The 12,687-nt window shown below is 42.1% G+C and overlaps 1 protein-coding gene and 1 long non-coding RNA gene across 2 annotated transcripts in view; one reads left to right on the top strand and one right to left on the bottom strand.

The window, feature by feature from the left end:
- Positions 1 to 6,901, bottom strand: part of Prkcq (protein kinase C theta) — a 136,454-nt gene extending 129,553 nt beyond the window's left edge. Inside the window, exon 1 of the mRNA XM_005071722.4 lies at positions 6,731 to 6,901. The gene's annotated coding sequence lies outside the window, so the exon portion shown is untranslated. The remainder of the gene's footprint in view (positions 1 to 6,730) is intronic.
- Positions 6,902 to 6,918: 17 nt separating this feature from the next.
- On the top strand, positions 6,919 to 9,807 carry LOC110341186. The gene is made up of 2 exons (XR_002383049.2): positions 6,919 to 7,047; positions 9,136 to 9,807. It is a non-coding gene; the product is annotated as an uncharacterized LOC110341186 (long non-coding RNA).
- The last annotated feature ends 2,880 nt before the right edge of the window (positions 9,808 to 12,687 follow it).

Below are 12,687 nucleotides of genomic sequence, written 5' to 3'. Positions count from 1 at the left end.
GAGATAGCCCTGCCTCACAGATCCCTGGAAGCAGTCAGCTAATGATTTGATTTAAAGTTAACTGATTAGTCAGTACACCAGGCCTGTTAGGATGACTACAATCAAGCTGAAAATAGCAATGGTTGACTGGGATGAAGAGTGAGTAAAACAGTGTGTCACCATTGGTGGGAATGCAAAGTGGTCCAATAACTACATTACAGTGATTTCTTTATAATGCTTAAGTACGTACGGAAATGCTGGAAGATTCAGAAATTATACGAAGGAAGTAACAGGCATCATCTCAAACATGCTTGCACATCTACCTTGATGTTACATTTGATTGTCAATTTGACCTAATTTAGAATCATCCAGAAGACAAATCTCTGGCATTTCCAGAGATGTCTAATTTAAGAGGGAAGACTCACTCTGAATGTGTGCAGCACCAACCTGGTGGGATCCCAGAACGAATAAAAATGTGAAAGAGAGTGAGGTATCCTCACTCAGTACTCTCTGCTCCCTGACTGAGGAGGCAAAGGACCAGTCACCTCATTCTCTGCTGTCACAGGTTCCTGACATGATGAACCATATCTTCAAGCCATGAGCCAAAATAAACCCTTCCTTCTTTAAACTGCTTTTGACAGGTACTTTGTCATAGCAACCAGAAAGGGTTGATACACCTGTCTTTTTGCAGCACTGTCTGCAACATTCAAAGGTGGAAGGAAGCGATCAGACCCTCAGCCAATTAATCGTTAAGCAAATGTGGCATAGACACACACTCAAACATTCAATCTTTAAAAACAGGAAATGTTTAACATTTGCCATAACGTGAACAGAGAAGATTGAGTGAAATAAGCTAAGTGAAAACAGCCAGTCAATAAAAGACAAGTGGAATTGTGGTTCCCAGGAGCTGCAAAGTGGGGAATGTGAAGTTAAGTGGTTTGTGCATAGTTTGCAAGATGACAAGCACTCCATGGAGCCAGTTTAAAGAGACAGTTCAGTGGTTAAGAAGCATCCTCTGCAAGTGTGAGGACCTGAGTTCCCATCCCCAGAAGAACTCCATGCTCCTATAACCCCAGCATTGGGGGCAGAGGGTAGAGACCCGTAGACTCTGTCAACCCACAAGGCCCGCCAGACTGTGCAAAGACTAAGCTTTTTGTTCAGTGAAAGACCTCGTCTCAAGGCAATTGATGGGGGAAGTCCTGTGTATTTGTCAATAAAGCACTGTTGGCCAATAGCGAACCAAGATTGGTGGGACTAGGAGTTGAGGAGGACTCTGGGTAGGAGAAACACAGGAGTCAAGATGTAACGCCATGGGGTAGGAAGCCCGGAACTATTCTCCGGTAAGAGAAATACTTAGATTAGCAATAATGGGATAAATACTTAAGTCAGAGCTAGCCAGTAAGAAACAAACAAGGCCAACAGCTTCATAATTAATATAGCCTCCTGTGTGTTTATTTGGGACTGATGCGGCTCTAGAACCAGGCTGGTGAGAAAGCTTCTCTCAAGGAAAAGGTTTCCCTTTACAGGCAATAACATGAGGAATGATTGCAAATAGCACCTGACGTTTTGCTCTGGCTTCTACATGCATGAGAAAGGGCTCACGGGCCCATGGTTGTGTGTGTACACCACATGCAAGCACATTCCATACACAAAAAAGAAAAGGGATTAATGGAGGAAAGTGACGCTCACACAATGCTGTTGAATCTTACACCTTAAAGTCATTAAGAGGGCTGGTGGGAAGCTTCAGTGGTTAAGAGCACTTACTGATCTTCCAGAGGACCCTACTTCAGTCCCAGCACCTACCTGGCAGCTCGCCACCTGTAACTCCAGCCCCATGTGAACTGATACCCACTCTAGCCTGCGTGTAGTAAACAGATATGAATGCAGACAAAACACTCAGATACTCAAAATACAACAAATCCTTTTCAAAAGGGTAAGATGGCCAGCCTTATGTGCATTTTCCAATTGGTAGGTGGCCTGGCATGTAGTTTATAGCAGGGCTTAGTGGTCAGCCAAACTGGAATCTACCTCTTACAAATTATGAACCCTGGGCACATGACTCAGCCCTCCTGAGCCTCAGTTTCCTCTTCTGAAAAGTGAGAATAAGAATACCTAATTTATAACGGATTCTATGAAGGTTAAATAATATTATTTATAATTAGCATGTAAATGATAATGCCCCTTTGTTGCTATTTTTGTTTTGTTTGAGCTAGGAGGTGTCTTGTATCTCAGGATAGCCTTGAACTCATTATGCAGCCAAGGACAGCTTTGAATTTGTGGTCTTCTGTCTTCCACCTCCAGAGTGCTGGGATTGATAGACATGCAGTACCATGGCTGGTTTATGCAGTGCTTAGGATGGACCCAGGGCTTCTTGCATGCTATGTAGTTAGCAACTGAGCCACATTCTCAGCCTAAACTTTGTTGCTTTTGTTTGTTCTGGTTATGATTCAAAAGCTAACACATTCTAGAAACCTATAGAAGGATGTGCTGCCAACACAAGGACTTTAATTAAATGGCAATATAGTTCCAGAGCAGAAATCTATGATTCTGGACTCAGATGAGATAGTTCCAACTTTGAGACCTTGGCTTTTCAATCCCCACCCCCAAGAATATGTTGAGATGATACAGTAATCACAATCTGACTGTGTGAAAATGTCTGGCATGTTAAGATGAAAGTCTCTAATTTTGCCAAGAAATAGCTTGTAATTCACTTTTCTGGCTCTACATCATGTGTTTCTGTAAATCTCTTAAAACCACAACTTCTGTATTAATTACTGGAATAGATTTGAACAGGCTAGACTGGGTGCAAGGGTACTTAGAAATGAGATGCTTGAAGTCTTAAAATAGTAACTGGGGTCAGGAAGAGTGCACTTCCGTCATAAATGGGATACCTATATCACACCTTCTCCCCACAAGGTTTGGGGGCCATCACGGGACAGGGAGGCAGAAAGACTGTAGGAACCACAGGATATGACAACCAGGACAAAAGTAGTCTTTGGAACATAACAGAATTGCCACTTTAAAAACCTCACAGATGACAAGATCTGTACAAGGTGAAGTCAGTGTAGGACACTCAGCAAGGAAGAAGTCACCAGCCCCTGCCTCTATCTAAGGAGCTATTGGCAGTTAATTATGGGGGAGGCATGTGATGAGGACCAGTCTTCTTTAAAGTGTGGTCCTTAGTAAGTTATTTTTTAAAAAGACAGATTGAACAGGTATATGTATAAGTGTGTGTCTGTCTGTGTGTACGTATATATATGCAATAACAATTAATGAAAAATGAGACCATGGATTTGAAGGAGAGTGGAGAGAGATATATGAGCAGATTTGGGTGAAGGAAATGGAGGGAGAAATACATTAATTATATTATAATCTCAAAAATAAAACCAAAAGGAGCACATGAAGTTGAGGGGACTGGGGGATTAGTCTGGGAGTGGCTGGGGAGGAGCAGGGGCAAATATGATCAGAATACATTGTAAAAATGTGAAATTCTCAAAGAACTAACAAAGCAGTATATTAGAAAGACGGGATGAATTTAATGCTATCCTATAACTGATCATGCTACTTTTAATTACAAATTTAATTTGGTGTGTGTATGTGTGTGTATGTGCTCACTTCTCACTTATGTTCCATGTCATAGACATGTTTCACTGTGTAATAAAAATACCACTTAAGGTCAGGAGTTGTGGTGTTCACCTGGAATGCCAGCACTTTTGGGCAAGAGGATTGAGTGTTCAAGGTTGTTGCATAGTGAGTTTGAAGCTGACCTGGGCTACATGAGACCCTGTCTCAAACCAAAACCAAAACAATGTCTCACATTTCAACTGATTTAGAAGGAATTATTTTTGAAACTTAAATATTTAGCCCTATAAAAAGGAAATCACCTGAAGTCAAACACGGATTTATTAGCTAGCTGTCACAATTGGTTAATACTTGAGCAACATTCATGAGGCAAACAATATAATCAAAACTATACGTCATTAAACACATTAAAAATAGGGGTTCTAATTAATTCTGATTTCTGCCTCAAAGAAAGGCAAATACTTCTTAATTAATACTGCATTAGAAGGGAGTTTACTGAAATGATAGACTTAGACCAGAAGCCTATATTCGTGAAAGAAAATCCTGGGTCCTGACCCCAGGGACATCATTATCCAGAACTCTGGTCTTTTCCACAGATGAGAGAAGGGATTATGTCATACTAGAATGAGACATCTCTATAGAAATGAGCAAAGGCCAAAGCTCTCCATTTCAGAAAGCATCCAAGGCCTAATGTGAATGAGAAAAGCAGAGGAGTGTCGAGAAAGATCTTTGAGATTCTATAAAAGCTAGGTTTGCATTAGTGAACAGCATCCTTGAAGCCTTGGAAGAGAGGACACAACAGGCACAGAGGCTGCACTGTGTGGCTACATATACAGGGTACAGAGAGACTGCACTGTGTGATTACATATATAGTGTAGAGAGACTGCACTGTGAGGTCACATATATAGTGTATAGAGAGACTGCACTGTGTGATTACATATATAGTGTATAGAGAGACTGCACTGTGTGGTCACATATATAGTATATAGAGACTGCACTGTGTGATTACATATATATTATATAGAGACTGCACTGTGTGATTACATATATAGTGTATAGAGACTGCACTGTGTGATTACATATATAGTGCATAGAGACTGCACTGTGAGGTCACATATATAGTGTATAGAGACTGCACTGTGTGATCACATATATAGTGTACAGAGAGACTGCACTGTGTGATTACATATACAGTGTATATAGAGACTGCACTCTGAGGTCACATATGTAGTGTATAGAGACTGCACTCTGAGGTCACATATGTAGTGTATAGAGAGGCCCTGCTGGAGGAGGTAGTCCTGGTGGAAGAGTAGGTGTTGGGAGTTTGCCCAGGAGTCAGGGCCTTTCTCAGCCACCATAGCATAAGGCAATAGGTGAGTGAACCAGAGAAAACATTCAGCAATAGGGATCTTCCCAAGAAGTTTGCATTTTTAAATCGTAGATGACAATCATGAGACTTGGAATTAAAAACTACTGATGCTAGAAAGGTTACCCTTGGGACAGGCAGTAAGAATTGCTAAGAGGAAAAAGAAAACAACAACAACAACAAAAAAACAAAAACAAACAAACAGACAAAACAACAGCGATAAAACCTAAAACAAAACCCCTTCATTTAGATTGAATCGTTTAACTTGCAGGGAACTGTGCAGGTTTCAGATCTTCCTAGGCTACATCGTCAAATATACGTTCATTCAATCAGCAAAAGAAACAGCCTAACGAGATCTTTCTGTGGTAGACACCTGCATCAAACAATGGCACTGATCTCTGAGGGATTTTAAACAGCTGTGCATAAACTTCAAAAGTAATTTGCAACCAAATTAGTAAATGTCACCCTTCTTCCCACAAGACACAGCATTTTTTTAAAGAGAGGAAGCATCCGCAGTAGGCCTACCATTTTGCACATTATCAAAGATAAGTGTGTGTGTGTGGGGTGAAGATGGTGATTTACAAGGTAGGTGTGGAGGGGGGTGAGGGCACTGCAGTAGGAATAGGTCTTCTCTGGCAATCAAACAACCCCTGGAGAGGAAAGACAGTGGTGGCCATGGCTTCTCAGGGAAACAAAAGAAAGGAAAGGAAGGTGTGTGGAGCCACCAAGGTCTTTCTTTCTTGATGCTCTCTGGTCCTGAGACTTTAAATTCTCTTTGCTAAATGAAAGGGTCAAAGGAGTAGAAGCGGAGAAGGCCAAGACAGACTCTCCAGAACTTGTCTGAGGTCCATCACACAATTCCACCGCCTCGGTCTGTGTTCTGCAAAGGCACCTGCAGCTTGAAGGACTGGGGCTTGGGCACAAACGATCCATTTTTCCCACTGCCAGTCAGAGTGCCCAGTCTCGTTCTCTCCACCCTCCGGTTTCCACACACGCACAGTTGTACCACCACTGAATAATCTTTTATTAGCACCACGTCCAGCCCACATAGCTGCAGGACAGTCCAACGGACAGGGCAGCCCTGTGACGCTCCCCTTGCACAGAAACACCAGACTCACCAAGGTTCAGCCTCTCTTTATGCCCACAGAGAACCACTAAAGTCACCCGTAATACTCTGATAATTTTGGCTTTTCAGACTCCAGTGGAATAAAGAGGTTACATGTAACAAACTATATTTTGTTAACATGTGGCCCCGGAGGTTGGAAATCAACCTCTTTTTCAAGGTTATAGGAGTGAATATCCCAACTTTTAAAAAACAAACGAACACCATAAACCTACCCCTGGCCCCTGAAACAAACAAAAACAAAACTAATCTAGCGCTTCAACAAATTTCCAGAAAGCAAGGTGTTCTCTTTGGATGGGTAGCTAGCTCCAGAATACTCTTCTTACAAAAATATGTAATTTCTTTTTCAGAGAATACATAAAGTTACCACTGTTCCGCTTTTCCTTGCCTGCCTTTCCTCAGGCGCTAAGGAAAAGCAGAAAGAAGAAGGAAGTGCCCCTCCATCCCTGACCCCTGTCTTCTCCTGGTCAAGGTTATCAGCACTCCAAAAAACACTAGGATGGGGGAGCCCCAAAGTTTGTTTTTTTTTCGATTTCGTTCTCACCCCTGTTTTACCCCGACAGCCCTCTGCCCTTTCCTGGAACAGTTCAAGGGACACTCGAGTGACTCTTTCGGGTCCCAGCCCTTGTCACCTCCAGCCAGCTTTCTCCTGGGTGGTGACATGGGGCCCCGGGTCCTACCTGGAGTCACGGCCGTGGTCCCAGCACAGCGCCTCTGTTGCTCCGATGGCGGGGGTTGGCGCCGGCCTGGCGACCCCAGGGTGCTCCCGGGCGGGCGGCACCGGCCAGAGGGCGCTCTCCACGCCGGCTCAGGGACACGCGCCTGGTTGCGTTCTGCGAGCGCTCTCTGCCTTTCTCCTGCTGATCCTGTCCCCACCCTCCATCCTCATGCCTCACTGGCCACTTGTCGCTCCGCAGCGACTGGGACCTGGAGGCTACGGGAGACCTGGATGATACAGTCCCGGGCAGGGAAAAACGCTGCAAGCAGCACGAAACAGGTCGTAAGCTACAGCCTCAGTAGCCCCAGTGCCAGGAAGGGGGGGCACGAGAGAGCACTCTCTTCTCACTGCACTGAAAAACCGTAAACGGGCCGCCTGTGGGAAGGGCTAAGGTCATTGGTAGAAAGAAGTGTTTTATTTCATCCCTTTTACATCACAAAGGACTGGCAAGCGTTGCTTTTGTTTTGGTTTGCGTTTTAATTATCCACAGAGCCTGTTCAGGCATAACTTTGTCTGGGGATAGAGGCTTCTTGATTGTGATTATGTCTCATCTCTGATTTTGATGTTTTGGACTGCTGTAAACTTCACAGCTCTCCAGCAGCAATTTTGTGTCACTACAGTGTTTCCGGTTTTTTAAAGGGGTTTTTACTCCATGTTGCTAATATTCACGATGATCATAAAGATAATAAGGAGTGGTGGATTTCCCCATACTCAATAGAATTGCATTCTTATTGCTGTAGTAGAGGAAGACCAGGTTAGTATGAGAAATTAAATCTGTCCCGTCCCAAGTTGTGTCGTCGTCGTCGTCCCCCACCCCCCTTCTCCCCAGGCAGCAGGATTCTGACTACTGACATACAGAACACCATCTTTAAATGACCCCAAGATACTGATGGTTTCAACTTCTAATCTACAAGCGAAACACTGAGACCTGTAAGGTGCTTTGTGACTTGATCAGGCAATACCCAGGCCTGTGTTAAGAGGTCTCATATGCATACATTTTTAAAGGACACAAAACAATCTGGTCAAAATTAACCCACTTTGCCATTTGTTGATACCTAAGCACTAAGCTGGCCTGCAAGTCAGGATCTTATAATACAGAGGTTGCACTGTCAGCTCTGAGGTACAATGTCTCCTCAGGACATCATTAGAGTCTGGCACATACGACTTCACTACATTCGGCAGAAAAACATGTCAGGCCTCTGAACAAGGTCACAGAGCTGGAAGGATAGTCCCCCCTTCTGCCTGTGTCTGTGTCTGTGACAGCTGAGGATTCCCTTGTTCAAAGGCAACATGCTTGCTTTCTCCAGCCAGCCTTCAAGGGAAACCTATTGGGTTGTGGGGGAAATGGCAGAGTGGTCACACAGAGTGCCTAGAAGACAGAAAATATCTGATTCTCCATGACTATGCTTTTCACTGAACACTTTAGGAGATTAAATAAATGGAGGGCCTCAGGGAAGTTCTTATATCCTGTCACTAATTTTAAAACACTTACACTGCTGAGGGTTAGACTCAGAGACTCCCTCATGCCATACAAACACCCTACCACTGAGCCCAGCCTGTTCTATACACCAGAGTTTAGTTGCTTTTGAAGGTGACAGAGGATTATGATGTTGACAACATAGTAAATATTTACATCTAGTGGGTACCATGGAGGGCAGATTTAGATGCATTGCTCATTTTATATTCATAATCTAATAAAGTAATCAGCATCACCAGCAACATTGTCATTTCTACGTAACATGAAAATAATGATGTTTTGAAATATTATATAGTATACTCAGGATTACACAATTTAGAGTGGATCAGAATCAGGATTCAAACCTTGAGCAATCTTTAGCATCCATCCTAAACATGGCCAAATACTACCTCCATCCCTACAATACTGATTTTAGTATTTGGCTTCCATCTCTGCAGAACATAAGGGTTTGAAAAGGACTGTGATATTCTAATGACCTATAACCATAGAGTTCATCAACAACAGTTCATTACCCTGAAAGCTGGATCTTCTGAAATAATATTCTCTCATATATCTCAGGAAAAGAATGATTATGTTTTGGCCTTAAAAGTGTATTTAAGACAAAAGCATCTTGGTCTATGTCAGGTGGGGAGGGAAGGTGCAGACTGTTTGACTTCTATATGCCACAGAATCAACTCTGTTTCCCCAGGCTGCAGAGCTTTTTTTTTTCCTCTGTAAAACATTGTCTCCCTTGATTCAGAACACACAGCTGATGCTCAGAATTCTCCACACCTTTGTTTCCTGGAAGAGGAAATGGCATTTCCGGGAGAGGATAGTGTGTGGGTGGCTAGATTCTACCCATTGTGTTAAAAACACCCAACTTTCAGTTGCATGTTTCTTTTCTCCTTCAGTGTCTGCCCTAAAGTTTCCCAGAATTGCACTGAGTACAGAATGAAGCAAGTTGCATCATTCCTGCCGGGAAAGACGCAGTTCTGACCCTGGACCCTGAGAGCTAAGGAATGAGGGTTTCTGGAGGGAATTCTTCCTGGACCTGCTGCAACTTGGAACTTGGAAAAGAACCCAGGCATCACTTCACTCTTCTCTTGGATTTAGTTGATGACAGAGGCTTCATCTCCTATGGAAACCACCTCTTGCACTCTCTTTGGGATTAGCCTTTCACAAGGGATTCAGAATAAAGAGTACAAAGAACAAGCCTTAGTCTGAGCCTCAATTTGGAGAGCAATGGTATTTCGAGAAGTAGGCTGTGGCAAACACAGACAAATTGAGGACAGTACCATGAGACAAGGACATTTCTCTCTACAGAAAAGCACCATGTGAAGGACATCAATTTGGATGATTTTGAAAGGACCTTGGCATCCAGACATCCTTTTGTCAAAGCCTGGCAGAGACTGATTGCAAAGTGGCCTACCATAGTCCCCTGAAAAAATTAGAAGACTATGAACTACTTTAACCAAAGACTCAAATAACATCTGAAAGCTAGTGTAAATTTATTCAGATTGTGTGAAAGTTACAGATAGGTAAAAGCGACAGAGGAATAAACAAAATTGGGCATTTTAAACTCATAGCATGGCCAAGTGCTGTTTTCTTTTTAATCTTACTGTATAGTATGCACTGCAACTGTATTTATTGTTTATTTATTTATTTACTTACTTACCAAAAGAGATCTTTAAACCTGGAGGCAAAAATTGAACTAAACTTCAGTTGCTGGGGTTTATTTGTTTGCTTAATTCTGTTTGATTCTTGAGACAGGGTTCATGAGGCCCTGACTGGCCTCAGACTCATTACATAGCTGAGGATGACCTTGAACTTCTAATCCTTCTGCCTGCAAATCCCAAGCTTGCATCTCCAGTTGCTGTTGATAGCGAGGTTGCTGTCAGCTTTGCAGACTGTGAGTTGGAACAGTGAAAGATGAAGGTAACTCAATCTACGATAGTTTTAAAAAGTGGTTATATTTTCTAAAGTTCCATTATTTGGATATGCTTTCAATCTACATGCTTAGTGATGTTGAAGGACTTTATAACCATGGGCAAGGTAAGGCAGGTAGGTATTCTTTCTTCATTTAAGATAAAGATGGTGGTGATGAGGAACTACTAACTAGTGCTGACAGTGCCTTTCCTATACTTGTCAGGGCATAGGGTCTTGTAATGCCCTCTCTGTTTTACATATAATACAGTGCATCTGTGGAGTTTAAACAAATAACTCCCCAAGTTTATAGAGTCAGTAATTTATAAGATAGATCTGGTCAACTTGACCCTCAAATTCATGAAAAACTCATCATACCTGCAGAAACAAGACAAGTGTTGAAATTACATCCAGGCTTGACTCACTAAAAGAACCATATTCCAATGAATAGGACACTGTAAAAACAAAATAAAAACATCTACACATAGATGGGCCATCTATGAATTATCATGTATCACACCGATCAGTTAATGAAACTGTAGAAAATGAAACAGAGTCATTGTCAACAGTGCAAAATGTCTAGAGAGTGGTATTTTTTCCCTGGACATCAGTTAGCATGTTACAAAAAAAGGTTGAAGCTAAACACAGCGAAATGATTTTTTTTTTAGAAAATGGAGGAATTATGAAGCCATGATCTTGGCATTTTGTGTTAGTTGTAACATGAATGTCTGAGTTGGTGAGTCAGGGTACTGATGTAGCCAACCACATTGGCTGTGTTCTATACTGTGGATCAGTGGGAGATGCTCTCTGTTCCTGGCCACAGTTTAGTTCCCACTCTCAAAATGGTCTGTTTTGTGCACCAGTGGCAAACCTCATGAATGGTTGCTAATTTCAAATTGAATTTTCTTGCCTTTGCCCCTCTGCCTGTCACTATACATTGACTATAGACAGGAGAGAGAATGTCCTATGTGAACCTGTGAATCAGAGAGGAAAGGTTTTTATCTCCATTTACTCATAAAATCATAAGCCCATCAAGTATGCTGGCACATGCTCTTAATCCCAGCACTTGGGAGGTAGAGGCAAGTGGTTCTCTGTGAATCTGAGGCCAGCCTGGTCTATACAGTACATTGCAGGATAGCCAGGACTCTCAAAATGATGATGATGAAAATTTAAAAGCCAATTCTGCATTTCCTAGCACACAAACATTCTGAGATAATAGAGGAAAGAATGTGAAATGTGTAAGCAATCATATTAGCATCTCATATTTGTACACTTATGCAACCTTAAAAACAATGAAAAGCAGATGGACAGTCCTTTTGTATGTCATGAGAACTCAATGCAGATCTGATGCTTGAAGATCAAAGATACCAGAAACCAGAAGAGATACTTATTTTTCTAAATAGAATTCAAATGCCACCTATTAATGCCCAAATCCCCCTTTCATGGGTTTGCTTTAAAGTCAGTTTTACATATATATATATATATATATATATATATATATATATATGTAAAATCAGGATTTTAGAAGAATGATGAAACAGTCAAAAACCCATAAAGCAATGTTTTTCAACCTTCCTAATGCTGCAACCCTTTAATATAGTTCCTCATGTTGTGGTGACCCCCTAACATTATTTTTGTTGCTACCTCATAACTATAATTTTGCTGCTGTTATGAATCATAATGTAAGTAACTGTGTTTTCCGGTGACCCGTGTGACAGGGTTGTGCGATCCTCCACCCAGGGGTCTTGACCCACAGGTTGAGACTTGCTGGTTTAACTGCTCCAGCCCCACAACTGTAGCTTGTTTTAAGCAGCTTCCACTTCAGCAGAAAGAAGACTGGCTCAAGTGCTTTCAGCTAGAAGGTAAGGATAGAAGAGCAGTCCATACTGACCTACCATGTGAAGTGAGTTCGGGGATAGCAAGAATTTGGAAGAGCTGTGAAGATGGGGATTAAATCTTACACTAACAACATTTCTCTCAAAACAGAAGTCAAGGTTCTTTGAGAACCTTTGCATCATGTGATGTGACCTGCCCAGGGGGCTTGAACATACACTTACAATTTTATCAAAAGGGCCACTGGGTAAAATGAGTAAGGTACACCAAGTCAGGACCCCTACAGCTGGGCTACCAAACTTACCTGTTCCCCTCAGGAATGTAGTCAGAACCTGAGCTAAAAACAAAGACACACACACCCACACACACCCACACACACGCACACACACACACATTGAACTGATGCAAAACATGAACTAAAAGCTAACCAACCAACCAATCAACTAATAAACACACGTAATGAACTGAAACCCGAAGCCGGTCTTGAGTTTTTTGGCCTTCTGCATGCTCCATAGAGTGGCAATGTATTAAAAGAATTTTAAGAAAATTACTTTGTGTATATTTGTTTCCCCAAACTTCTCTGCCATCACTCCTTTTTGCAGAAGTGCTTTCTTTCTTCCTTGCCATCGCGTTTGGATAGAATGTAGGTCTCTTTCATGGTTCTACACTTAAATTATCCCACATATTTCTGAGCTACACGAGAAAAT

The sequence above is a fragment of the Mesocricetus auratus genome, unplaced genomic scaffold (assembly GCF_017639785.1).
Source record: "Mesocricetus auratus isolate SY011 unplaced genomic scaffold, BCM_Maur_2.0 Super-Scaffold_100013, whole genome shotgun sequence".
In the NCBI taxonomy this organism is placed as follows: Eukaryota; Metazoa; Chordata; class Mammalia; order Rodentia; family Cricetidae; genus Mesocricetus; species Mesocricetus auratus.
Note: the sequence above shows the minus strand (reverse complement) of the source record. Positions and strands in the feature narration are given on the sequence as shown.